This window comes from Helicoverpa armigera, chromosome 5 (genome assembly GCF_030705265.1).
Source record: "Helicoverpa armigera isolate CAAS_96S chromosome 5, ASM3070526v1, whole genome shotgun sequence".
Taxonomy (NCBI): domain Eukaryota; kingdom Metazoa; phylum Arthropoda; class Insecta; order Lepidoptera; family Noctuidae; genus Helicoverpa; species Helicoverpa armigera.
The window spans coordinates 2,419,547-2,445,269 of record NC_087124.1 but is presented as its reverse complement, the minus strand read 5'-3'; the positions used below and the strand labels follow the sequence as shown (position 1 = coordinate 2,445,269).

The 25,723-nt window shown below is 35.9% G+C and overlaps 1 protein-coding gene across 1 annotated transcript in view; it reads right to left on the bottom strand.

The window, feature by feature from the left end:
- LOC110376566 (glypican-4) overlaps positions 1 to 25,723 on the bottom strand; it is a 74,651-nt gene that overhangs the window by 23,678 nt on the left and 25,250 nt on the right. The gene's annotated exons all lie outside the window — the stretch shown is intronic.

The following is a 25,723-nucleotide window of genomic DNA, read 5'->3' as shown; positions in this document are numbered from 1 at the left end:
AGGAAGACACCCAAGGGAAACACTTCCAAAGTTCTTTTTAATTTAACTTCTGAAAGGATAAAGTTGACGAACTTTTTTAAAAATTACGAGCATAAAACCTCAGGTAAAGGCAGTATAAATATGAAACATCTCAGATGGCAGGTTTGTCTCGTCACCCACTTGTTACAACAGCAATTAATTACCTTTTAACGACTATTACCGGTACCATTACCGAGCTTGGCAAGTATCATCGCCTACGAGATGCTGGCCTATTTGTTAACTTGCGTGGGATGGCCAGCTTTGCTTTCTCTATAACTGAAGTATGAAGAGCATTTGACGGCCGACCTTTTTGCGGTTGAGTCTCGTCCAAAATGGTACTTTTAGAGTGTTTGGACGAGATTCAAAAGGGTAATTACCTATTAGTCTGTTGGGTAGTAGAGCCAAAAACTTCAATCGAATTCAAGATTTTCGATTCTCGATCATAAATGAATTTCGTCTCGTCTGTTGAGGAACCAATGACATCCCGTAGTTTCGATCAGGAAAAGTTAATAATTGTCAACTAGACGGGTCGGATGGGGCGTTCCATTGAGGGGCAGAGTGAGGGGTGCAAATAAATTTAAACATCCGCCGAGTACGGGCGTTATTGCATTACTGAGGGAACGAGGGTGCGAGCCTGTTTTCTTTGATTCTTACAAAAATCGATAAATTTTGGGAAACACTTCACGGGGATTAACGAACTGAAATAGCTTCTTTGCTTTTGTAGCTGTTTACTTAACTGCGGAAGGAAAAACTCCGATTATTATTCCAATATGGGAGCAGTTCCATATTTTCATTTGAAGTATGAGCTTATAAGTGCCTTTCTCAGCGACAGCCTCATCAATCTCGATACACATTCGAGCTAACGGATGGAACAACTCAAAGAAATACCAATTAACGGATATATCTCGATGTTACTCGGAAACCACTTCATTATTCCACTCAGGTACTCAGCTTCAACGGCAGAGGATTACTTCCATCGCTTCATTAGAACCTACTTTGTTTTGCCGTCTTGGAGCCAATGGAGCGATGGATGAAGTGTCGGGAATTTCTCTCATTTTATCTGGCGTGAGCGCGGGAGAAAATGGCTTGTTTTGGCTCCCAGACGCTCCAACCTGTTACTTACCATTGCTCTCAGAACATCTCGAGTGAGGTTTTATCACCTCGTAAAAATGAGTTTCCGTGAAAATCAAAGTGTTTTCGCAGTCACCTTTAGCCTCAATTCATGAGTTTTATCGACTGTTATACTGTCGAGCTGTGTTGAGGAAATATTATTGGATGTTTATTGCAAATCTGATTTGTTTGGGGTGCAAGAATGCTTTATAAGCTGGTTTATATTATATTTTGTTTGTTTAAAAATTGTGGAACTCTTGCCAGAATTCAACATACGAGTATCCAAGTTTTGACAGCTCACTTTACATTTGAACTTCAATTACGAGTACAAACCAAGTGATTGTCTATGCAATCACTCCGTGTGAACAACAAGCTTAGCAAACATAATGCCTATTGAATAACTAAATCAATGTTAATACTTCATTCCGATCGTGCTTTCCACGGCTGAGACGGGATAAGCCGAAATTACTGATTTACATAGTTAGGACACAATGGGATTTCAACCTTGTAGTGCAGTGTTAAGTTCTAGTTTTGAATATTTCATGGGAGAGTAAGTGCTTTTTGGGTTGTGGTACAAGTTATTAAATACTAGCGTTTTCCCGCATCTCCCATGGTAAAAACAACCGGTACCGAGATAAAATATAGCCTATGCTACTCGAGAAAACTGTAGCTTCCCAACAGTTAAATAATTTTTAAAATCGATTCTTTAGCTTTAGAATTTATCAATTACACAGATACAATCAAACAAACAAAAATACATTTTTTTCCTCTTTATAATTTAGATAAATCGCGGGTTACAAAATACATACACTTTAGTATATAGCGTAGGTGTTTAGAAGAACTCTGACCAAAACTATTACGATGACTCAATTTAAAGTTGCAATGTTTAATACAAATACTCGGAATTACATCTCAAAGAGAAGATGTGGGCGGATTCAGTCATTAATTCTATCATTACGCGATACGACTTTAAGAGCGAACATAAAGTTTCAAAATCCTCAATTATCTACGACTTAGCTTTGTTTGCAAGGCCGCTGCGATCTAGATTTTCAGTGTTTAATAGAAAGAAATAAAGGAATGAAGACATCAGTGCTAGTCGTGAGTAATTGTTTCATTTTGAAATACTTAGGATAGGAATAGTCTAGATTCTTGATTTCATGACCAAAATGTTAATAATGTCAAAAAACGCTTCAATCGACGAGTAATTGGGTCCTTCCTTATTATTGTACCTGATAAGAACATGAGCTTTACGTGGTTGTTTAAAATACCGCAAAATAAAGCGTTGCAGAACTTACAACTTTATATTCATTCATTCTTTTAATTATAATTACGTACTTGAACATTATAAAGCCAAACAGCCTCCTTTCTGTCGCTAACCTCTTTCACCTTGTACCATAAAGAAAGACGAACAGCCCTAAACTAGAGGGCGACATGTCTATCGACAATAATGTGAGTCACCGCAGCTTTGATACTAATGTTTACAGTGATCACGGAAATGTTATGAGTTTTTTTGCCATTGGGGACGTTCCTGCGTTTTTATGAATTAGATATACCTAGTGGTTTTGTAATGGTTAAATGGTTGTTTTTTTTTTACGTAGTTAAAGATCGTATTAGGTTTTTACTTATTTTAATGGATAGGAATACAGCCTCACAGATATTGTGTCATAATTCATAAAAGTTTAATTAAAATGTGTGTGCTTTAATGCCATCTCAAGCTTTTACATTTTTTATCAATTTATTAGTCTGGCGCTATTTTTAAATAATGTACCTTTTATCATAACTAATCTATTACGAAATAATGTGTAACATGTTATTCAACATTATAATGTCATGGTTGCTCGATACATCGATACAGCAAATTGAATATTCAAGACGTTAGTCTAATCGATACCTTTCCTCAAACTAATACACTATAAGTCTCATCAATCATTGTCTGGACATTCTTCAACGTCAATGGCTCCATCACACACAGCGTCCATTAAATTAGGATGTTTATGTGCCAACATTCAATATCCATTACAATATCTTAGAAAAAACTTAGCCATTTTGTTTTTATATTGACGCCATATTTACTTCGAAATTCAAAACTGAAAGTGACATTTGACGTTGACAAGTTAGTGACGTCATGTGACGGTTTTTTTTTTCTTTTTCGTTGCATCTTTATTCGTATTTTGAATGCATGTTCGAGTATAATCGTGGTCCGTTCCCCTCGAGTCCGGGGCGATGCAACGCAAACAAACATCTCCCCCAGATAGAATGTTTGAACAAGCTGCGCATGATTTGATTTTGAATTCCGTCTTATGAATATATTTTTGAATATTGTTATAACTTGCCTTGTGGCCTGGCTTCCATTGCTTTATGGGTTCTTACACTATGATTTCACTTTATTTTTTGTATATTGCTAAGTTAGTGAAAGTACAAATATACGATAGTCACGTTATCAAACACCAAAGAGACCCTATTACATACCCATGGTAACGAACTAATGACTAGCTTCGACACGATAATGATAAATTCAACAGGCTCCTGCTAGATAAACCGTTACGTGCAACAGAGCGATATCAATACATCTCAGGATTACTGCTTGATCATAAAGTCCATACATGACTGGCGCTAAATATGGCCTGACGGATGACAAGACTTTAGATACGACCAGGGAATTTCTTCATAAGTCCGTGATAAGTTTACTTCTTTATCAATATGAAGGTTATATGTTGTAGAAGTTGACATTATGCGTTTAGCTGGCATACATGGCAGAAGCAACAATTTGATGAGGGCACAACACTTTGGAAATCACCAAGTATCTCAAGTGTTATGTGATGTAAAAGAGAATATAGCTTCAGATGTCGTAGCCTTTAATCTATAAATGGCGGCGATAGATAAGTCTTCGACACCACATGACAGCTTTGCTCCGATCAGCAGCTACTTAAAGATTCAGGTGCAAACGGTATCTAAGACTTAAAAGATAAGCAACGTTTACAGTTTGACGACCCAAATACTGTTACGAAATGGGAGCAGTTTAACAGACGTGTTATCTTTGTTATTTTTGTGATTTATTATATTTACATTGCGTGCTTTATGGTCATTGTAAAATTGTTCGTGCAACAGAGCATTGTATGCAAATTTGGATACGTCAGTCGAATTGATGGGAGTTTAAAAAAGATTCAACTTTTATCCACGGACTAGTATACTTTTTATTACTAGCTTAAATCCATTTTTTTATGCTACAAAAAATAACTAAAATACACTGTTAAGCATACATACTAATTATTTGGCAGAAACTAACTCATACTAACTTAACTGTCTCATTATTAAGTATTAAGGTAATCAAGCAAGTTCACAGCAGTTTCTAACGAATAACTAAGTACCCAAGCTTGTTTTCGAAAAGTTTGCATTCAACCAAGAACTTAACTACTGACATTTTAGTTTTCATCAAGTTTTAGTTAAAATAATTAATAATCTGTGGTGCGGTGGCGCGCCAACCGAGCGACTCAAATTAGTTTCATGCTCCATTTAATATAACGAATATACTTGTCGATAGCTATTAGGTTTCATTAATGATATGGAAATATTAATGTCTTCATTACAACTTATATATCCCGTCAATTAGAAACATTTTGAACATAAACTTAGGATTTGGAACTCCATTAGCGAGAGTGCTCTTATGGCTCCAACGAGGTTTTAACTTAGAGGCTTTGAATTTTTGATTTTAACATTAGTCACCTACATTAAGCTTTACATCGCAACTATTAAGTAATCTGTGCTTTACTTGAAACTTAAACCTAACTTATATTTAATTTATGTACTTAAAATGACATATTATTCAGACCATGTTTTACAACACTAATAACCCTGTACCTACTGTAGGGTAGCGAAACGTGTATGCGATAAAATATTTTTTATATAGATCGTATCCATATATTTTATACTTTATTTACCACAATAAAATTGAATTAAGTAATTAAAGAAACATGCGAAACAGCATATAACAGGTTTTGATCGTGAACCCAGTCGTCTAAACTAGGCAATTAGCTGAGGAATGTGTCTGCATAACCGCACTAACTCTCAACATTGCCATCACGCATGACTTCGCTTATAAAATCGTGATAACTTCAAATACGTGCTATTTTAGGCTAAAAACTTCAACTAAAGTGTCAAATTCCTTTGAAAACGCTACTGGCGTAGGAAAAAAAGTTAAAAATAATGTTATAAGAGCAAGTATTCAGGAATGCGTACAGTCTACGCATAAATATAAGGCTGTTACTGGTAAGGGAATTCGTGGGGACCTACGTGACAAGCGTGGACAAGCGCTGCTGTCTACTACAATAAACGTATATTATAAAGAAGGTCCACGCTTGGATGGAATAGGCGAGACGAATTCTCGTAAAATGCCGGGGTCTGTGGCTTGAAGTTCAGCGGACTCTATATTAGTTAGTCTATTATGAATAGGTACTCCTTCTAGGGTTGCTAGAATTTTCCATCGACGAGATTTCTTCACAGTTACGGCGACACAAGCTTGTGAATTTCATGCATCCATCACGGCGTCATCCTTGCGTTGACCGTCTTCGATCGTATTGTGAATTTAATACTTATAACATATACATGTCTTAACGGACCATCGCGTATTTCAATGTGGATTCTTCTGGATAACTAATTCAATCAGAATTTGATTTCTGTTGTCGTACCTACTTTAAATATTATGTGAAATATCTAGATATCTTTCACAAAGGCTTAAAAGGCCTTTGACTTATGTTACTATTTTTAACTACACAAAGTAGAACTTTTCCTCCTAAAGCCATGCTTGGTGCGTACGTTCTAATACCGTTGTTCACACTACAGATACGACGATCAGTGTCTTTGGGAGCTCCCAGATGTTATCGCAACCTCTCTATTGTCACGACACGTAGTTCAGGCGTTCCCTACGCGGTCGATATAGTGATAACTTTGTTCTGTTCGTTGTTGTAAGAAAGGAATGTCTGTTTGTTTGTGTACTGAATATGTATGTTTGATTCAAGTGAAATTGAGATGGTGTTGAATTAATTTGCTCTCATTTAATGGAATTCTTAAGATATCAAGCTTAAAACGTGGATTTTAAATGAGTTTCTGTAGTAGCTTCTCAAATTCAAGCTGATCCTTAAGTGGTGTTTATTTCAGCAGCAAGCATAACACCAAAACTTATACTTAATCCCGGCAAATCTTTACAAAATCAGTAATTATGATACAGCAATACCCCGCCAAAATTTTAACAAAATTAAAGGCTTTTAGCGCAAAAAGCAACAGAACAACGTTCGTTCGGCACACTGAACATATAATTAAACCTTTCGAACTCCGAACAGGATAATCAATCTTTGTTTCGCGCCAACGCTAACCCTTTCCCGCCAGATATGGGCAATTTTGACCGGCATGCGGCATCCCGGCGGATTGTCTAATTATAAAAGAATTCGCTTATGCGTCATCCTTTATTTATCTGGCGAGAATCTCGATCCGACCACTGGCAAGCAAAAAGAAACGGGTTAGGTTATTATTAAAGGCGTTCGAGTGCATTCCAAGTTTGCAGTTTGCCAAATAGGCTATCGTTTTATGGGCTCGTGAGAAATGAGGAAGTTTCTATGGAGCGAATGAATAGCGATAAATGCCGGTTGAAGAAGAGATACGACCCTATTTGCTATTACTGTTTTCAGTTCTACATACTTCAACTCACATACCTAATCGATAGTTTAAACATTATGACGCCTTATTTAGATTCTTATTAATAGACTTTCTGAATGTTTACATCTGCTATCAAACAGACTCAGCGATAAAACGAACGGTAGACACAACAGGCATCTGCCGATTTTATTGTCTCCGTAGATAGTTTAGCGGTTTCGCCAGCGAAACAAGTCCAAAGACCCGGCCTATCACATTCACGACGATATTAACCCATATTACAAGCAAACCATTCACCTGCAAGCCACCAAATGACCACAAAGTTTTACGCCGCCTAACACTCGACGGTATAATAAAGAACTCCTACCATCGCCGCATTCACATTTATGAGCTTCGATTAACTTGTTACTAAGGAAGCAATGGACGTAAATCCTCGCCATCGGACGGTCCACGCGTGTAGGCCCGGCTATAAATGCAACTTAATCTTCGACATATTTATTGTGCACTAAATATAAAGTGGGAAATCTAAGATGGCTGCCGAGGCGCCGGTCTGCACATAATTTCTTTGAGGCGAGCCTCCACCGTTAATAATTTCTCAACTCTTTATATCGTTCACTTCAAAAAGGAGAAGTGGATAAGAACGGGCCGTTTAATTATAATGAATTCTTGCAAAACAAAAATGACAGGTGCCAATTTAGGCGTCAAAAGGTACAGCTAAATAATTAGAGTAAATTGAGAAATCATAACCTGCTCGCTTATCATTAAGCACGAGACACGTACGACTTTTGAGTTTAATGGGGGTACCATAGAGTAATAAAGATAAAAATGTAACTCATGCGGCCAGTAATGTGTTCATTAGTGACTTGGAAATAACTTATTCTGGCTTAGTTTTAGCTTCGCATGGAGTGGGGCACTTAATTCTACGTAAATTAGTCGTCCAATAAATCTGTACCGTCTGTCGGGGAAGCCGCCGCCGACGCCTCACCGTTGACTTGAGATAATTTTATGGAGCTCGCGACCGTGACTCACGAGGCTCGGCGGTGGAAGGGTTAAGCTGTTGTTAGAAAATTGTTTCGCTTTGAATTATAGATGAGGTTTTAATCTTGAGTTTGGATGATACATTTCCATTATATTGTAATATAAATAAATCACAATTACGAACCTAAGTTTTGACATTACCAATCCGCATAAACATGGTGTAATCTAATGATAATAAAAGTGCCAAACTTGAGGATTTATATAATTAAAGAAAATTACTACGGCTACATTTGACTTTTATATGAAATAGACGAGAAAATACTAACAGTATATTAATTGAATTTACTTAAGCCACTCATCGTTACATTATGTACCTACGATAGAGCCTAGGGAGATCAAGTTTATCTCCAGTCTAGCAGCTAACGTTAATAATTTTATTAGTCTAGTACACTTGCGTATTTACTAACTTGTGCCTTTTGAATATTCTCATGAGAGTTACGTGATGCCAAACGATATCATAAAATAATTCTGTGTATAGGCTTCATAAAATTACTTAGACAAGGTTGATAAATTACTAAGTGAGTACTTTTAATAAATCCTTGCTAAAACTATCGAACAAATCTTGATTAAAAGAATCTATAAAGTTAGGCCTTTTACCTACTCTATTTTTATAAGGGTGAGCGCAAAAGTTACGTCTCCTGAAAATTAATGACCCAACTTTAATTAAAAAGAACCTATACCTACTAAATCTGTCCTCACCAGAAAAGAAAGCTAGCACCACGCAACCTTATTTCAGACCTTCATTATTTCTTAAGCACACTGGCCATATGGACGGCCATATAACATAACAGCACCATAAACAAGCAATACAGGGTCAGTGTTGTGCTTGCCGGAAAACGGAATCATCCGGAACGCTTCACAGCCGGACGATTCTTCCGGCTCGGAAACACTCGCCCCCACATTGATGGTTTATTCAAAGCTAATTTGTAGTCTTGACGATTATAGGCATCGATTATAATTAATGGAATCGATAAAAATACGAATTTGTTCGACGATTAGTGATTTGCTTTTTATTGGTTGGTGTTCGATGTTTGAATCGTTGCTTTGCGCAGTTTTTTTTTCATGAAAGAGGTTTTATTAGAACGGTTTTGTAAGGTACGTTTGTTGTACTTAAGTACTTTCTTCTGGAAATGGAACACGAATGAGGAAACATTTTAAATTATTAAAATACCTACATGTTCTGACCACATTTTAATTTAAACATATTTATTAAATAGTAGTGCAATTTGTTTTAACCAGGACACATTTCTATTTTCAATATAATTATTCATCGTTTTTCTTGGTTTTATTGTGTGAGTCGTGCCTACTTAATTTACAGTTTAATTTGAAGAACTGCAAATCAAAAACCACAGCGTAATTCCCTTATTATATTAACACTTCCTCGATTTTGTTCATTAGGTTAATCCAATTAATTAACCATTTATTAATCGGCATTAGCCAGACTACTGTTATAAATCGCAGAAACTCATAACGGAGATACATGAAGCCATTCATTAGTTAACCATCAGCAAACACAAGTGTTCACGACGTGTGCATAAGCCTTAAGATGTTCAGTTGTCACGCACACAACAAACAGCCAACAAGCAATACTTACTAAAATACCGCAAAACATTTATCTACTAAAATAAACAATCGGCCAGTATCACGAATTAACACTGGCAACACTGGCCGTTACGTCTACTTTTATTGCTCTGTTCCACGCACCGAAAAGAGGTGGTCTACCCCGGGGGGACAATAACATCACATAAGAATAAGACCATACTCGATTAGAGGCTCGAACAACTCCTTTTGATGACTTCATTGTCGATTATCATTTTCCTACAAAAAGCATTCTGTAATAGTCGGCGCGAGATCACCCGGGTGGTCCATATAATTACAACAAAGTTTCTATGTGCCCTTTCTCTTTCACACCTACTACAGCTTACTAACGTGCGTGTACTATTATAACTCGAACGGTAATCGCGGTAATCCATCTCACGTGAGATATGCAAACAATGGCCCCCGATAGATTATTGTGTCAACTCTATTTTATTGCATGAGAAAGTATTCTTAAACGATAACGTTAATTACATTATTCCCTTTTTTAGTACCTACTTTGATATTGAAATAACTTTGGTTTTGTTTGTTCATGTTATCTAGAACGTGGAGAAAGTTTGTTCAAAAGTGTTGATATGTTGGAATTGTGATACATATTGACTGACCACACACAAAATTAAACGCCTTAAAATGAACTTTCGAATACATGCAGTAGGGTCAAATTGTTTCGGCTCGGTAGTGTTGTGCCGCTAGTACCTGCGTGGTCATTTGACATTTCTCCGAGTGTCCGCCCGCCGCGGTTCGTGTTCACAGTCTGTAATTTTCGACCTAATGTATCCTACGCAGGTGGTCGACCGGCACCGTGTCTCTTATTATGTAGTTTTCACAAATAAACAGCGTACAAGGTACCTATTTGGAAATTATATCATTCCATTACAGATAATCGGTTTGGGTCACTATCGATTACGTATAATCGATACCTGGATAGTGCGATGACCGAGGATGCCAAATAGTGTTGTTACTGTTGAATTGTTGGGAACAATAGCGTCTGATGGGCTTGAGTAATGAGAAATCTATGTCTTTCATTGTTCTCTACCGTAGCAATGATAGGTTCTTATCTTAGGTGATTCGATTATTTTTAAAGCTATAATTTATTAAGATTTATTGTAGGTAATGCTTTCATATTTTAACCCAGACCAGATTCATTGTACACTCCTGTCACCATTCTCTCTAAATTCAGTGGCGTAAAGTAGGCTAACATCGACACAGCACTAATTGCACGATAATAAAATAGCCGTAAAGTAAAACACTTCCTTGATGAAACACAAAACTTATAAAGCGGTCAGATAAACTTTTCTTCAAATAAAACGACGTCTCAAAATGTAAATAGGTGGCAGCCCTGAGTTTGAGGGGTTGCTGCGAAAATATTAACGCTTAGAGAGCCTGAGTGGCATGAAATGAAATGATTACCCCACTTAGCGGCCGCGATAAGAGTGCCCTTACCGCTGGCCGACATTTTATTTAGAACTCCGCTTATTTTTGCTTTGCGTTTTATTTTCCTCCGGGATTTATCCTCGCCCTTGTGACTTTTTCATATTTTCTTTTTACAAGCAAAAGCTAAACATTCTTGCATATTTTAAATTAGACGGTTATAACGTTAAAGTATGTCAAGCACTTTCTGCGAAGTGGAAATATAACACCTGTTTATTGGTCAATAAACGCTACTAAATATTACGTTTGTAATAAGAGAAGACGCTACGAGAGTAACTGAGCCGTTTTTCACTTCTTCTTGTTACAGATTTGAAATTAATTGGCTGGAAGTTTTTATTCTTGATCGGAGTTTCGTAGGAATTGTAATTTCAGAGACATGCAAGTGTAGTTGTCTTTGCGTGCAACACCCGTTTAGTCGTACATTATCTTGTCTTGAAGATTACTTGGAAAATGGAACATAATGCCAGCGCCAAGCAGATGTAGGTAACTTTATTTTTGTACATACTGTATGTAAACTCAATAAAAGAAAGTGTAGCTGTATGCTTTAATCGACGGATATTGAAAGTGAAATTAGATACAGTTTTCACTCGTTAAGGAAGATTAGTTTTGTAATAAATGCGACGCAGCACGAAATTAAAAAGTGGAAATAAATGTGAACTACTTTACTTCGTTAGGTATTTAAAATATTTGGCGGACAGTGTAATAAAATTAATAAATTGAAAACATTTATAAAATCGATACTTTACGATGGGATAACGTGTTTATTTAATTTTTAACTAAAATCGTTTCGTGGAACAGGGTGTTATCACGAGTCGCGGTTGCCATATTTAAAAAAATAATGTTTTAAGACTTTTTGGTCGTTCTGTCGCCACATGTTTAAAAAATGTTTATATTTTGAGAATCACTTTGTAAGTGCCGCTTGTGAAATAATAAAAATGTCGTAAAATTTAGGAGCACCCGAGATTGTTATCGTTCGTTGGACGAATCGGGAATATTAACGAGTCGGAATGCTGTTCACATTGCGAGCAAATTGAATTGTTTTATTGGCTCGATCCGTATAACTGATGTTATTGCTTTCTTACAATTATATATTGATAAATGTATTTGCTGACATAATTTCCGCATTCTCAAACCTGCTTTTGTTTTACTAACGCAGCTTCTAAAAGACGATTAGAATAGCCTTTTATTTCAGAGTCTTTACTCCACAATAATTGGGCACCTACCTAACTATTTTCGTTATATTCTAGGTCCTTACTTACTTTTACCAAAATAAAAATAATTTGGTAAGAAACCGAGTTAATAGCTCAACCTTATTTTTAAAGATCATTGACAAAAATACCTGGTCATGTTAGATATGTACCTATTGACGTTAAAAAAGTGACTCATACAAAAATTGAGATCACAGTCTCGACATGGTGCAAATAAAAAAAACAAAAGGCTGCAGACATTAAGTAGGTACACCTATTCTACAAAGTTTTTACACTTTTGTAGAATATAAATAGTCTATTGTTCAAGGAATTCCAGGCAGATGTCTGAGTGCAACTTTAGCGCATGTCTGTACCTAAATTATTATTCATAAAAATGCAAAAATGTACACTCTTTGTCGTTCTTTACGTCTTTTGTTTTAGAACGAGGAGACGTTGGTATGCCAATGAGTTCTCTTGAAAAGATATACCTATTTAGGTGTTAGAGTACGATACCTATGAATTCTTGTTGCTGACTGAAACTGCCGACTGCACATGCCGTGACTGCATGAAGTCGGCTGCAGCAGCACTATTGGTATTTCATGTATTAACATGAAACCGTTTTGGATCGAAGCGGCAGCAGCACGTGAAGTCGCTGTCAGATATTGATTTCAGATTCGATACATACAAACCAGTAGACAACCAAGACTTCATGCAGTCGCGGCAGCTGCAGTCGGCAGGAAGAATTCAAAACGTACTATATTCAATTTCAATTTGACTCTGAATTCCATACAATATCTTAAGAGACGAATAAATAATAACTCCTTTAACTAGCGGTACAACTACTAACATGCCGCTATAGGAATAATTTCTGCAATAACCATAAAGTTTGTTTTAATTAACAGACCTCGTCATATAAAACCAGCATGCGTTCATGTTTCTTTAAATGTCGATTACACTATTTTTGTCTAATAATGTTGTTAGAAAATCATTAAAATTCTGATTCGACCAGTTTCTGCTTTTATTTTTGAAAATAAAAATCACAATAAACTGAAAACCCCCTCTTTTGGAAGTCAGTCAAAAAGTATTCCTACATGGTTTTACGAACTCTTTCTAAAAGTTAAAGTTACTTTCTAAATCTGAACAAAAGTCCTAGCAATCCGTCTTGGTAACTTTACTAGCATACTCGTAGTATAGAATACATTTTATTGGCCATTGTTCTACAACTTCTGTTCACCGACGCAAAAGCAAACGCTGAGCCTGCATTTACATTGTATGCTTGCATATGCACTGGCATACATAATACCTACCAACCTAGTAACTACATAACAAAATTTTAGGTATGTAAAAAAAATAATGTTTATAATTTGGAGTTTATGAACCAGTTACTTTCGCATTACAAAAAGTTTGACAGCGCGCGAAAATGTAGATTTGACCAAGTGTCAAATTCAAATAAAGAACAGCCAATTAATAAAATAAAAAATATTTTGTCTAAAGAGGAAAAGGTTTTAAACTTTTAAATCAGCGCCTTATTTTCCAGTGCGAGTATTAAATGTTGTCCAAGGGAAAATGGTTACATGCCGATCGTAAACTGACAACCCATCATTACTTGATGCATTATTGCGAACAGTTACGACGCACGTCTTGCGTGAACTTCAATGTTTTTGTGCCAACAAACTCAATGGCAGATGGCACGGCTTACTTTTTAAACAAAGGGGATATAAATCATACTCATTCATTAGTCCATACACAAGTACTATGGAGGTTTTAATGAGTTGTTATCGTCGAAATAGGCAACACTAGTTTTTGATCATTATAAATAATGATTTGTTTTTAAGAATGCTTATCATCCTTTTCGGTGTTCTTAATTAATTAGATTGAAAAAATAGGCCGTGTTTCATAGAAAGCCTTGATTAATTAAATAAGCACAATTATTGTGCAAATTAGTAGATAAACAGAACGATAATTTTTGCAAAGTTTCATTATTAAAACTATTTTAAATTATAACATAAAAAAACACGAATAATTAATTTTTTATTTCATTAAATTCATTATAACTTATCTTTATAAGCGATAAGATATTTTTAATTTATTAAATTCATCATACCTATATTTCGTTAATGGCAAAAAATAACAGACCTTTCACGTATTAAAACCGCTAATTAATTATCTGTGGGCACTTCGTTAGGCTATTCATACATTGACAAATAGGTGTGTGTGCGCCCGCATCCGGTCGTAAACCGAGTTATAACTATTGTCGCCCTTCCATTGAATATTGTTGAATAAATGTCATACACAACACAAATAAACAACAATAAACTTAACAGCGTGAGACTGTAGATTAAGATCTTATTTTACAAGACCGACGACAGAAAACGCCGCATGTAAAAGGCGTAATCATATAAACAGTAAAAACAATAGCAGAGCTAATCGTTTTACGCGAGCATAGTAATATTACAATGTGTTCCCATTCCCAGCTAATGTTTACAAATAGAAAAACAAAACAACAACAACTGTATCTTTTTTTATCAACCACAGACAAACGTCAGACAGTTCGTCGCGTTTAATTTATGAGTTAATCACAACTGTTACGAGGTCATTAGACGTTATTTTAACTTCTTGACGAACACGTTAGTAAGAAAAGGGATATGTCTTTTGACGAGCTCGTTATCGTAGCTAAATTTGTAACAAAATGTCCCTTAGGCGGTCACACGTTGCATCTAAAGTGGGCGTTAACTTGGAGTTGCACTTAACATAGATAAATTCCCTTGATAATCTGTGATTGTAGTCTTGAGTTTGACAGGTGTGGAGTTTACCGCGTAAAATTCAAAGGAAGTTCCTTTGAATTTTACGCGGTAAACTGATGTAAAACTCTCGTTCCTTTAAGGAACGAGAGTTTTACATCAGTAGTTATGGCCACACTGAATACTTGTTTCGTAAAAACTTTGCAGGCTTCAATTCTTTAAATACATGTAAGACTTTTGACAAACTAAAGATCCCGTTCATATCGTTTTTTTAAATAACACAAACATCTCAGCAGGGCGAGTAAATTAATGTCAAACCCCGAACAATCCCCAGCATGCAAATTGGAATAGTTCATAAAGAAGTTCGCCGTACGATATTTGAAATTCCAACGTTCTAATATCAACGACCGTTTGAATTGAATGCAACTGATATTTTTATGATATTATGTTGATGGCGATGAGATTTGATAAGATAATATGGATAAAATATCGCATTGATTTTTTTAACGGAAAATCTGATAAAATTCCTTTCAAGACAACCTTCGAGTATCATCAAGAAACAAAAATTAATTGTTTTATGTTTATTTTCGTATACATATATGTATTAGTTTATAAGTAGATACTGTTATATTTTATTATTCATGTATAGTATTTCCTTCGGGCCCTAGGTACATATTCCTGAAAAAAAAATTGTTCCCAAAAACAAAACATATATTTCTCCTTTCTCCCAAAGAAACCATTACGGCTAACTAAAAGCCAAATTATTTCTGCTACTTTAAAAAGCTTTCCCAGCAATCTGCCAACACCAATATACTTTAAGAATATTCATCGTAGTGCTATCTAATTTTATATTTCCCACATGGCTAGACTTCCCCTAGTAACTAAACTATAAAGTATAAAAATCTTTAGCAATATGGCGTCTGTCTGGTTCGAATGGTTTACACCTAGCATCTGTCAGTCAGATATTGTTGATAATGTTATTTTTACTTCTAGATAATAGACTTTGAAATGAACTCATCTCATTAAAATAATATCTGAATAGAACGCACGGTTTGTGGATATTATAACATGTTCTGATTTTTAGGTTAGCGAAAACATTGGACTAGTCTTGCATAGGGGTATTATGTTCTCCAGGTAACTAGGTTTAGGAGGTCAGATAGGCAGTCGCTTCTTGTAAAATAGTTAAAATACTCAGCCGCTTCCAGGGGTACTGGAATCCGACCGCAACAAACTTGGGAAAAGGCTAGGCAGATGATGAAAACCAATCGGATTAAGTACCTTTGAAGTCACTGTATTTAAAGTGTATAATTAATTAGTAATTAAGCTAATACTAGTAATAGTCTGCAGTCTAGCGATAACAACCCATTATTAATTATCGCTTGCTCATCTTAAGCGCGAAATGATCATCGATCCGATGCCGTGACTCGCTATTAAATCAATTTCATGCAATATTACTACGACGGCATGTAACCTTCGAGCTTAGTAGGTAAACCATAGATAATGTCAAAGACCTCATTGATTGAATGGAGGTATAGACAGGATAGAATTATTTTGCCGCTTAGTTAAAAAATACTTGAAAATAAACCAAGAAGCAATAAAGCATAAAAATAAAACTTTTATTACCTAAAAATTCAATTTTAGTCAAGTTTAATAATAGCTAATACAGTATACTTTGTAAACACACTTTGAATGAAACTTCTAGAAACGTAGGCGTACTAAAAGCTCGGTACTATGATAGTGAGGTAGAGAGAGGTCGATGCTATCTCGTCTATCTGGGTGAAGAGCCACTTCTGAAGCCATTGTCCCACCTGGACCACAAAGGTATATAGGTCGGCGAGCAAGGAGGCGTTATATTGTGCGTCCCATAATGTTTGTACAACGAAATAGAATGTTGCGGTGAGCGTATGGCGCGAAATGTAGCTCCATTTTTGAAATGTGTATTTGAATATTGAGTTTAATGAATAAATAGAATTCTGTGGTAAAGGCTACCACAGAATTCTATTTCGAATGTTTTGGCACAGATTACTAAATAGTTACTGTTTTGGGCAGTTGACAGCTGTCAAGGGAACTGATCAAGAAATGTTATATTTCTTCTTTCTTCTAATAGTTTTCACCAAAGCATTACTCAAAAGCACCTCTTCCCGACTAAGTTTAACCCATCATATTAGCAAGCCTATCAATCCATACTTCATACAACAATCCTCCTTCCTCGAGCCCAAATAGTTGGTAGCTATCCATCGACGCTCCATGTTTGTTTACTTTAAGCCCTGCGTTTGTTTGCCCAGCGATGTATCAGCGTACTATGGAAGCAGACGCCGACGACGGCCAAGGAAAATATTAGTAGGTATTTATTATTAGGTTTTTACTGAGAATTTAGTGAATTACGTTATGTAATGTGTGGAGATGTGTTGTGAGTAATATGTTCTGCGTAGATGATTTTAGCGGGTTTTTCTTCGATTAGAGGGAAAATACCTAAATATTTGCGGCTTTGAGCAAGTAATTCACGATTTTTTATCATTCATTTGTGAAAATCTTTCTCTAGCTCGCGATTAAAATGAATTTTTCTCAACGTTTTATGTTCCTCTAAAGTTGCCCATAGAATTACGAAAACAATTTGACTTTAACAAGTGTCTCGAGCATTGTCTTAATACCTGACCTACTAAACACTCCTACACATCTTTAGCACTAAAACCACAGCTCAATTTGAACCTAATTCGACTAACAGTGTGAACGCCACACGTGAAGACGGGTAAATAGTTAATGTCGTTAATGGCGTGCGAACTCTGATGGATGGCGCCAACTGTTCGCCCACATACGTACAGTACCGTACTATAAGATTCAGTGAAGTATGGCCAGAAACAAAAGTGCGTTAACACAATAAACAAAAGCACATCGGATGTGTAGAACGAAACGACTATAGACGAGAATTCACTAAATGCAGCTTTTTCATCATCAGCCTTTTTACCATCCCACTGGCAATGCAGGGCGCAGGCTTGTTCTGATACAGAGAAGGAATGAGGGAATGAGAATCAATCACAAAGCTTCGAGATTTTAGTGTTCAGGTATTTTGTAATTTTGACTGCGTATATGGACATTTATTTTGCTGACTTTGCAGTACCATATTCAAGTACTTGTTCTCTGTATGTGAGATGGCCCTTGGTGTATTACCTTCGTGGAGACCTATTACCTACCACCTACTGTTATACCAAATTAAGACTGAGTCTGCTCTTACATAATCTTTACCTAGTTTTGGCAGGTTTTTATAATTGGCCAAAAATGCCGTAAAGGAGACTTTACTCAAAACGTGTTTCAAGTACAGACTTTTTTCATCTCAAGATTACATACCACCTGGCTCAACACGTCAGCTTACGAGCACCATAAACAACTTTCGATGTTTTTACCTGAAAATAAAGAAAAGAGTTTTTAAGTACACATACAATGTTGATATTATCGTGTGATTGTAAATACGTGAAATCACTTAACTATTGTAGGTCGAGGGCTCTATGGATTAAGGGCGGCATTAACTTGTAAGTACATATTGTAGAATGGATGGACGACTCAATAAAACGATGTGTACTGGTGCGGAACAAGAGACAAGTGAAGAATTCTCGCACAAAGGTTGAAGTATCGGGGCATAGACAATATGAGACTCGGTATAGATGTTTTTAGGAATGTTTGAATGAAATTTTTTAATTAATTTTGCGCACGATATGATGGTAATTTTAAAGTTAATATTCGGTTATTTTTTATTTCGAAATGAACAGTGGGTGTTCAATAAATATAAATAGGCTAATTTGACCTTATCTAAATAGTTCTCATAATAATTCAACTTAATTTGTCTTACAATAAACATGTCTGCGTAAGCGGATTTCAAGACGAGCTCAATATTAAACGGCGCCATTAAAATTGAATTAATTCATATTTATGTTAAACGATGTTATAATCTCAATGCGTGGGTGTGGCTGATATAATTAAACAAGTAATTGATATTCGTTGATACCTAATGCCGGAATTTTTATCTCAAATTTTTTGAAACGACGAATCAGATTGATACGTTTTACGTCAAGTTTTTTATCTACCATCAATCAATTTATACCTTCTTAAGATAAAATATTGTTCTTCATAATTTAGAAGTTATGTACCAAATAATTAACGAAAGTACAGTCGGAAACAAAACGCTCAATTACTTTAAGCGTTTTCATTTACGAGTCTGCGCATTAATGAATAAAACATGTTCATTTACAATTCGTAAGCACCACTGTCAGTGAGTGTACATCGTTCTATGTAGGTATGTACAATACAACGGTAAACTTATAATCCTTATCTTCAATTGGAGTAAACTTTGGATAAAGGTACCTTTGAAGTTTAGGAATGCACCTTTTTTGCAATGCAAGGCGAGAAGCAAGAAAATATTTGTTCAAACAGGAAGATAGTGATGTATTTGGTCTTTTTACATTATCGAGTCAAAAATAATCATATTTTTCTTAAAAAGATTATAACTATGTAATGTAGAGCTGAGTATGTAAGTTTATAAGATCTACGTGGAAATCGATTATCGATTGGATATTGTCATACTATTAATCTAATCAAAACAAAATATTAACTTACACATTCGGTAACTTATAAATTAAACGCATCCAACCTTATTATTTTTTCCACATAAAATCTAGAAATCCGAATTTCTCATTAAAAACCCATAACCTTCCTACGTGTACCTAAAAGAACTTCCTATCAATCGATTATAAATACAAATAAAGATTTCATTTTCATTTAAAAAAAAAATGACAGTTTTACCATGGTTGTCCCATCCCTACAGGAAGGGCCGCCATTAATCCGCGGTTTAAAGGTGTTCAATCCGCAAGTGTTTATTACCTCATTGCTAAGTAATTCGAGTATTACAACTCCACAAAGGACAAGGTTTTCAATGAAATAATGTCATTTGAGTGCACATTGTTATTATGTTTGTATAAACTGGGAATTTCGACATTTTTTATGAGATTTTTTTTTTCGGGTGTTGAAAGATGCCGTGAGATATTTCTTAAGTTTGGGACTAAAAGAAGCAACTATTATACTTCTTTTTCGTAACCATCTGAAGTAGGTAACGTAAGTACCTATATAAAATATAAAGAATATTCATTGAGATAAGGTATTGTTTTTTTTTTATTTTGAACCAATTTAGCGCATCACTTATGTTTAAAGAACCTGAAAATAAGCCAAATTTTTCGGTTTCATTTAAGAGCAACCTACATAAATAGGTAAATTTAATACCTATGACTAGGGCTGCCATTTCGAATTTCGCCAAACCCGGACAAATATTAAAAAAAACCCGGACATTTGGCGTAAATCGCATTTTTCCCCGGACGAGTCCGATTTTTTTTGTTTAACAAAACAAGACCTAATTTTTAATATTACCATATTACTTAAATTCAATGAGCTCCTTACTTACATGAAAAGTCAAGGCCGTCTCTAGCTCATGTAGTACCTAGTATTGAAAGATTATGACTTAATGTATTTCGAAGGTCATAATTAAGAAAGCTCATTTGGAAACTAGGAGTTACCTTCTTGGTAGGTTAGACAAAAAAAAATTGAAAAATACAAACAACTGTAAAGTGAAGTCGAAAATTTTTGAGTTTTGGGTCACTAAAGCACCTAAACTTGCATAATAAAAAAATCCGCAAAGTGAAGAAGCCGCGAGCGTAGCGAGCGCGAAAATTTTTGAGATTTGGGACACTTCGACTTCTGCATTATTAGGCGCCCGGGTTATTCGCATACCCAGGCACCATAGGTTAAGATGGCCCTTTGAAAAATGTCCGGGTTTTCCCCGGACACTTCTTGATACCCCGCCCGGACGGCCCCCGGACGGCCTCCAAACGAGGACAAATCCGGGGAAACCCGGACGGATGGCAGCCCTACCTATGACAAAACCTCAACAATAACCCTGTGAGTAATTAAAATAACTTGTGACATGTATTCCTCTACACCTAACTTGGTCCAGCTGCAAAAATAATTACATATTTCTTCCTCTTAGCTTTTGTATGAATTGTATGACTGGAAACAAATGACTCACGCCCCTTTCCTCATAATTCCTTCCCAAATGTACGGAGTCGTCGTTTTCGCACTTAGATCATTGAACCAACAGGAAACATCATTGCCATGCTTTTGCTAAAAGTACTAGAAGGAGAACGGGGCGGTCTTTTTCCTAGGTATTTAAATGTGTGAGTTTATGTGTTTGCAAATTTTGTCGTGTCGATGTGATCGATAATTATGTGTGAGCTGACCACCATTTAATTTTGTGCTTATGGCGGCTCCGGCTGTTTAAATGTTCTGTAGTACAGAGCCATCGTTTTCGCAGTATCCAGCTGCACTGAACATCAAATAATAACTCAAACAAACTCAGAGTCGACTCATTACATTACATAGCGTCTTAAAATAGCATAATGTCAGTGCGTTATATTTTTAATGATAACGTTAATTTTACGTCCGGGGCGACACGAGCTCTGCTCAGGGTTGCCAGAGATGAAAAACTGATAAAAGGGGATGGGTAAAATGAAAGTTACAGGATCATGTGTGGTGACTCGCTTGAATAATACCCATCCTGTTTATTCCGAAAATTATTAATCTAACATTCATAATGGTATTTCACAAAATTTTATGATTTTTCAAAGCTTTACCTTTTTAAATCAAACTTTGTAATTCAGAAATGGCTGCCTCCACTTAAATTTGTTATAGAAGTTCTTTAATAACACCTCAATAACTGTACGATTTTCTTAAAAGACCTTCAATTAAACGACCCAATGAGTGCAGGGGTGCTTAACTTGCAGTACTACATATCAGGAAATCACAACTAAGTAAGTATCTATATCTTATCGCGATACTAAACGCAGATACATTTGCTTGATTGCTAAAATGAAGGCGTCACTTCACTCTTTATTGTTTACTTATCTATGTTGATATGGAAACATTAAAGCGACAATGTCAACAGATATTGGATAGACAATACAGGATATTGTGAAAACCGATATAAATATATCTTTATCATAACGATCGTCGTAAATGCACAATGCTTTATCGGTGACCTAGAAGGTAAATGCTCTTGAATGATGCAACATAATATAAATAAGGCCTTACTTAATTATATACAACCTCTTTTCATGAAAAAAAAAAGAACTGTGACAAGACCTGCTTGGTACAGTTGTCGCGCCAAATTAAATATGAACGTATGATTTAAATATGCGAAGTGACAGTTTCTTGTTATCTTGCTCAGTTATCGCGATTGTGGTTTTATTAATTTGTTTGCGTGGATGCTTTTAACTTAAATGTTCTTGGTGGATTTCATTTCAGGTCGACCATAGCTAACTGTCATGAAGATGTGTCTGTCAGGTAGCTGTCAAAAGGTAATTTTACAAGAACAGTCGAAACAGCCGTTCAGCTATTGTTCCTCATTGTCAGTTTGTTGATTTGAAATACTCGTAGAACTATAAAATACACATAACGATAATCGTAATCCCTAATCACCACTTACAAACATACACTAAAATGAGTGTCTATTCTTAGCCATAGACCACACACCAAACATCAGGAAGATTAAGCCGTCAATACATTTCATATTTCGAACACAACCCTAGCGCGGCGTGCTATCTTTAGCCGTTTCCCGGTGCGATCTCGATGTGTTAAGTAAACAAAGGTGGTGTACTGTGAGCGCAGCTCGATATACAACTTGGACCATTTAAACTACTGGAGACGCCATTGATGTGCTTTACTCTTTGCCAAAGACATAATATCATACCTGCACTTGTTTCAATTCTTTTATCTGGAGAATAAGTTTGACGTTTTGAGAGCTTTGGTATTAAAATATTTCAAACGTCCATATTTATTTTGTATCCACTTTTATTATTCGGCCCTTGATTGGTTTACGTAATAGTGTTAAAAGCATGAGTGGCCCATCAGTAATTGTTGAGTTTCCTCGTCCAAGTGTGTTGAATAGCAGACTTTAAGATCCAGAGAACAAGATCTCAGTGAAATTTGTGCTCATGGCGCCTCCAGTAGTTAAGTGCTCTAAGATATACAACCTCGTCCACCGGCCACCGCAAATAGACGCTGTGTGTCATGCGTTGCCGCTGCAGCGGAAGGGTTTATGTTGTGACGTGGGCTATAGCTGTCATTGCATTTTGTTGTATGGCAACATTGGGACCATACCTATGATAGGAATAGATAGGTAAAGGGTTACCGTGCAGTTCAATTTTTAAGGGAAAACAGCATTTTTTTACTGACTGACAGAAATGTCAACCAAAAACGGTCAGTCAGTATTCCATTGGAGTTACTATAACAACCGCAGAAGTTGGCCTCAAAAATTATTCAGCAATTCATAAAACAAACCTCCGAATTCCAGAATACTTAATCAAACAATTAAAGACATTTCATAATAGTCGGTACATCTCCAAAGCCGAGAACAATGCACATACACGATGCAGATTAGATAACGCCATAACTAAGCGCACGCGCATAGACGCCGCATTTTGTCCAAAACCAAATGTAAATTTACCTACACTGTTTACGGTAGCATGTACCGTGGGCGGTATTACAGAAACATTTTTAAACCGTTGAGAAATAAGTGTTGTAACCTCCTTAGGCGATTTTTTGGTAATGTTGCCATCATTCTTCATTAATTTCCCATATTAGGCTGACTGTTTAGCTATTTAGTTTAAAATTGATCAAACATTTTGACAACCTCGTTGGCGCAATGGTCATCATGCCGGACTGCCTAACTGATGATTCCCGGTACAGTCAACGTTTGTGTGATGAGCATTCTTGTTGGATGCGGTCTGGATGTTATAATGTGTTACAGCCTTTTTATCGTCTCACTGCTGGGCACAGGCCTCCTCTAACACGGAGAAGGATTGAGCATAAAATAATATTGAATATGTATTTATAAGTCTGTATATACAACGTATTTTATTTTGAATTAGCACCAATTACACAAGCTAATAAATACCTTACCATGGGGCTAACCCACGGTGTGTAAAAGTTTCGCGATATTTATTTATTTTATTTGACAGCTTCAACATCATAACGATACTCTCACCCCTCTGCTCGACAAGATTTTGACATATGACTATACCGTTGATTCGGCGGGATATTTTGAATCGCGACATGGAAGTCAAAAATTTGTACTAACTTTCAACACATGAATTCTAAGTCCGTAATGCCTGATTAGAAGTATTTTACCTATAACTTTAGAGCTCACTTATTTGACAACAACGTGCAAAGGTCAAATGGGGTCAGTTAATTCAGAAAAATATAATAATTACGGTGTTTTTATGTCTATCGAAAAGTTAGGCATTTCAAATTTGGTGAAAACTTACCAATAAATAATCGCATCACTTTCTCAAACACAACACAAACGTCATATTTATAACATTTTCAATCCATTGCAATACATTTCGTGCACTTATTTATGTTCAATAACTAAAAAATCAGCACATAAAATACACAATAAAAATGAACAATATTTACAAGATCAAAGTCACAGACAAGTAGAGTTTGGAATAGAGTTTTATTTTTTTTTTCAATCATCGGTGTGCATTCGATACCTAAATCGGATATTTATTATAAATAATCGAATACCAATTTTATATATTTTTTTAATAGCAACTTATTTCAATTTTATTTATTTATTTTAAATTATAGGTTCAATTTGTTTTTGTTGTTAAGAAAAAAGATATTTAAGTTTTATGAAAGTTTTTAGCATTAAATTTTTATATGTATTATTTATTTTAGTGTTGCGTCATTCGTAATAATTTTTAACTTTAATTGAATTTTTATTACCTATTACGGAATTTTATTTTATTCTTATATTAATTCTGAACAATTCTAAGATTTTTGTTTCGGCGGAGGGTAAGCCTGCTCATAGAGGTATTTAGCCTACTTCAATCGATCTCAGTGGCGTGCACTTGGAGAGGCCTATGTCCAGCAGTGGACTGCGATAGGCTGATGATGATGATGATGATGATGAGGGTAAGCCTGGTGTTCTGAAATATAATGCAATTTGTAACTACCAAAGTAATGTACTTATTTGATGATGAGAAACAATAATAATAATTGATTGATTTTAAAGTCACCAAATATTTTTAACCGAATCCCAAAAAGGAGGTGGTTCTCAATTTGGAAGTTTGTTTTTAGGTCCAGGATCTGATGATGGAAACCTTGAGAAATCGAGGGCAACTCTCGAAAATTGTAAGCATAGATAAGGTTATAACTTGACACTCAGATGTATGTCTGATAACACTATGAAACAGTAAAGGTTTGGAGCTGACCTGATGATGGAGACCAGAGAAGGTCGAGGGATCTCGACAACCGAACTTCTCTCGTCTCCATCTCCTTCACTGTTGCAGAGGCCTCGTAAATACGAATAATATAAGCACAAACACGAGAAAGTTTAAATATTCAGTTGTCGAGTTCCCTCGAACTTCACTGGTCTCCATCATCAGTTCAGCTCAAAACCTTCACTGTTGAATAGTGCTACCAGGCAAACACCTGAGTGATAAGATTTCAACCTATGTATTTCTGCAACTTTCGAAAGTCGCCCTCGATATCTCAAGGTTCCATCATCAGATCCTGACCTGATGATAACGGGACCACCTCGGAAGTATACGCTATCAAACAAAAAAAGAATCATTAAAATCGATAAATAAATGGCTGAGTAATCGCGTAACAAACATACAAAAAAAAAACGGTCGAATTGAGAACCTCCGCTTTTTGGGAAGTCGGTTAAAAATAAGTCGGCGGCGGCCATCTTTCCATCTTGGACCAGCTTTCGATGAACAGCGAACTATTTGCCCTTTCAAACAATGAAATCGTCATAAAATTTTGCGATAACTACACCTAACTACGGCTCTCGTCAAATAGCTTTGCCGCTTAGTTAAAAAGTTGGAAGTAACGAATCGCCATTAAGTTTGG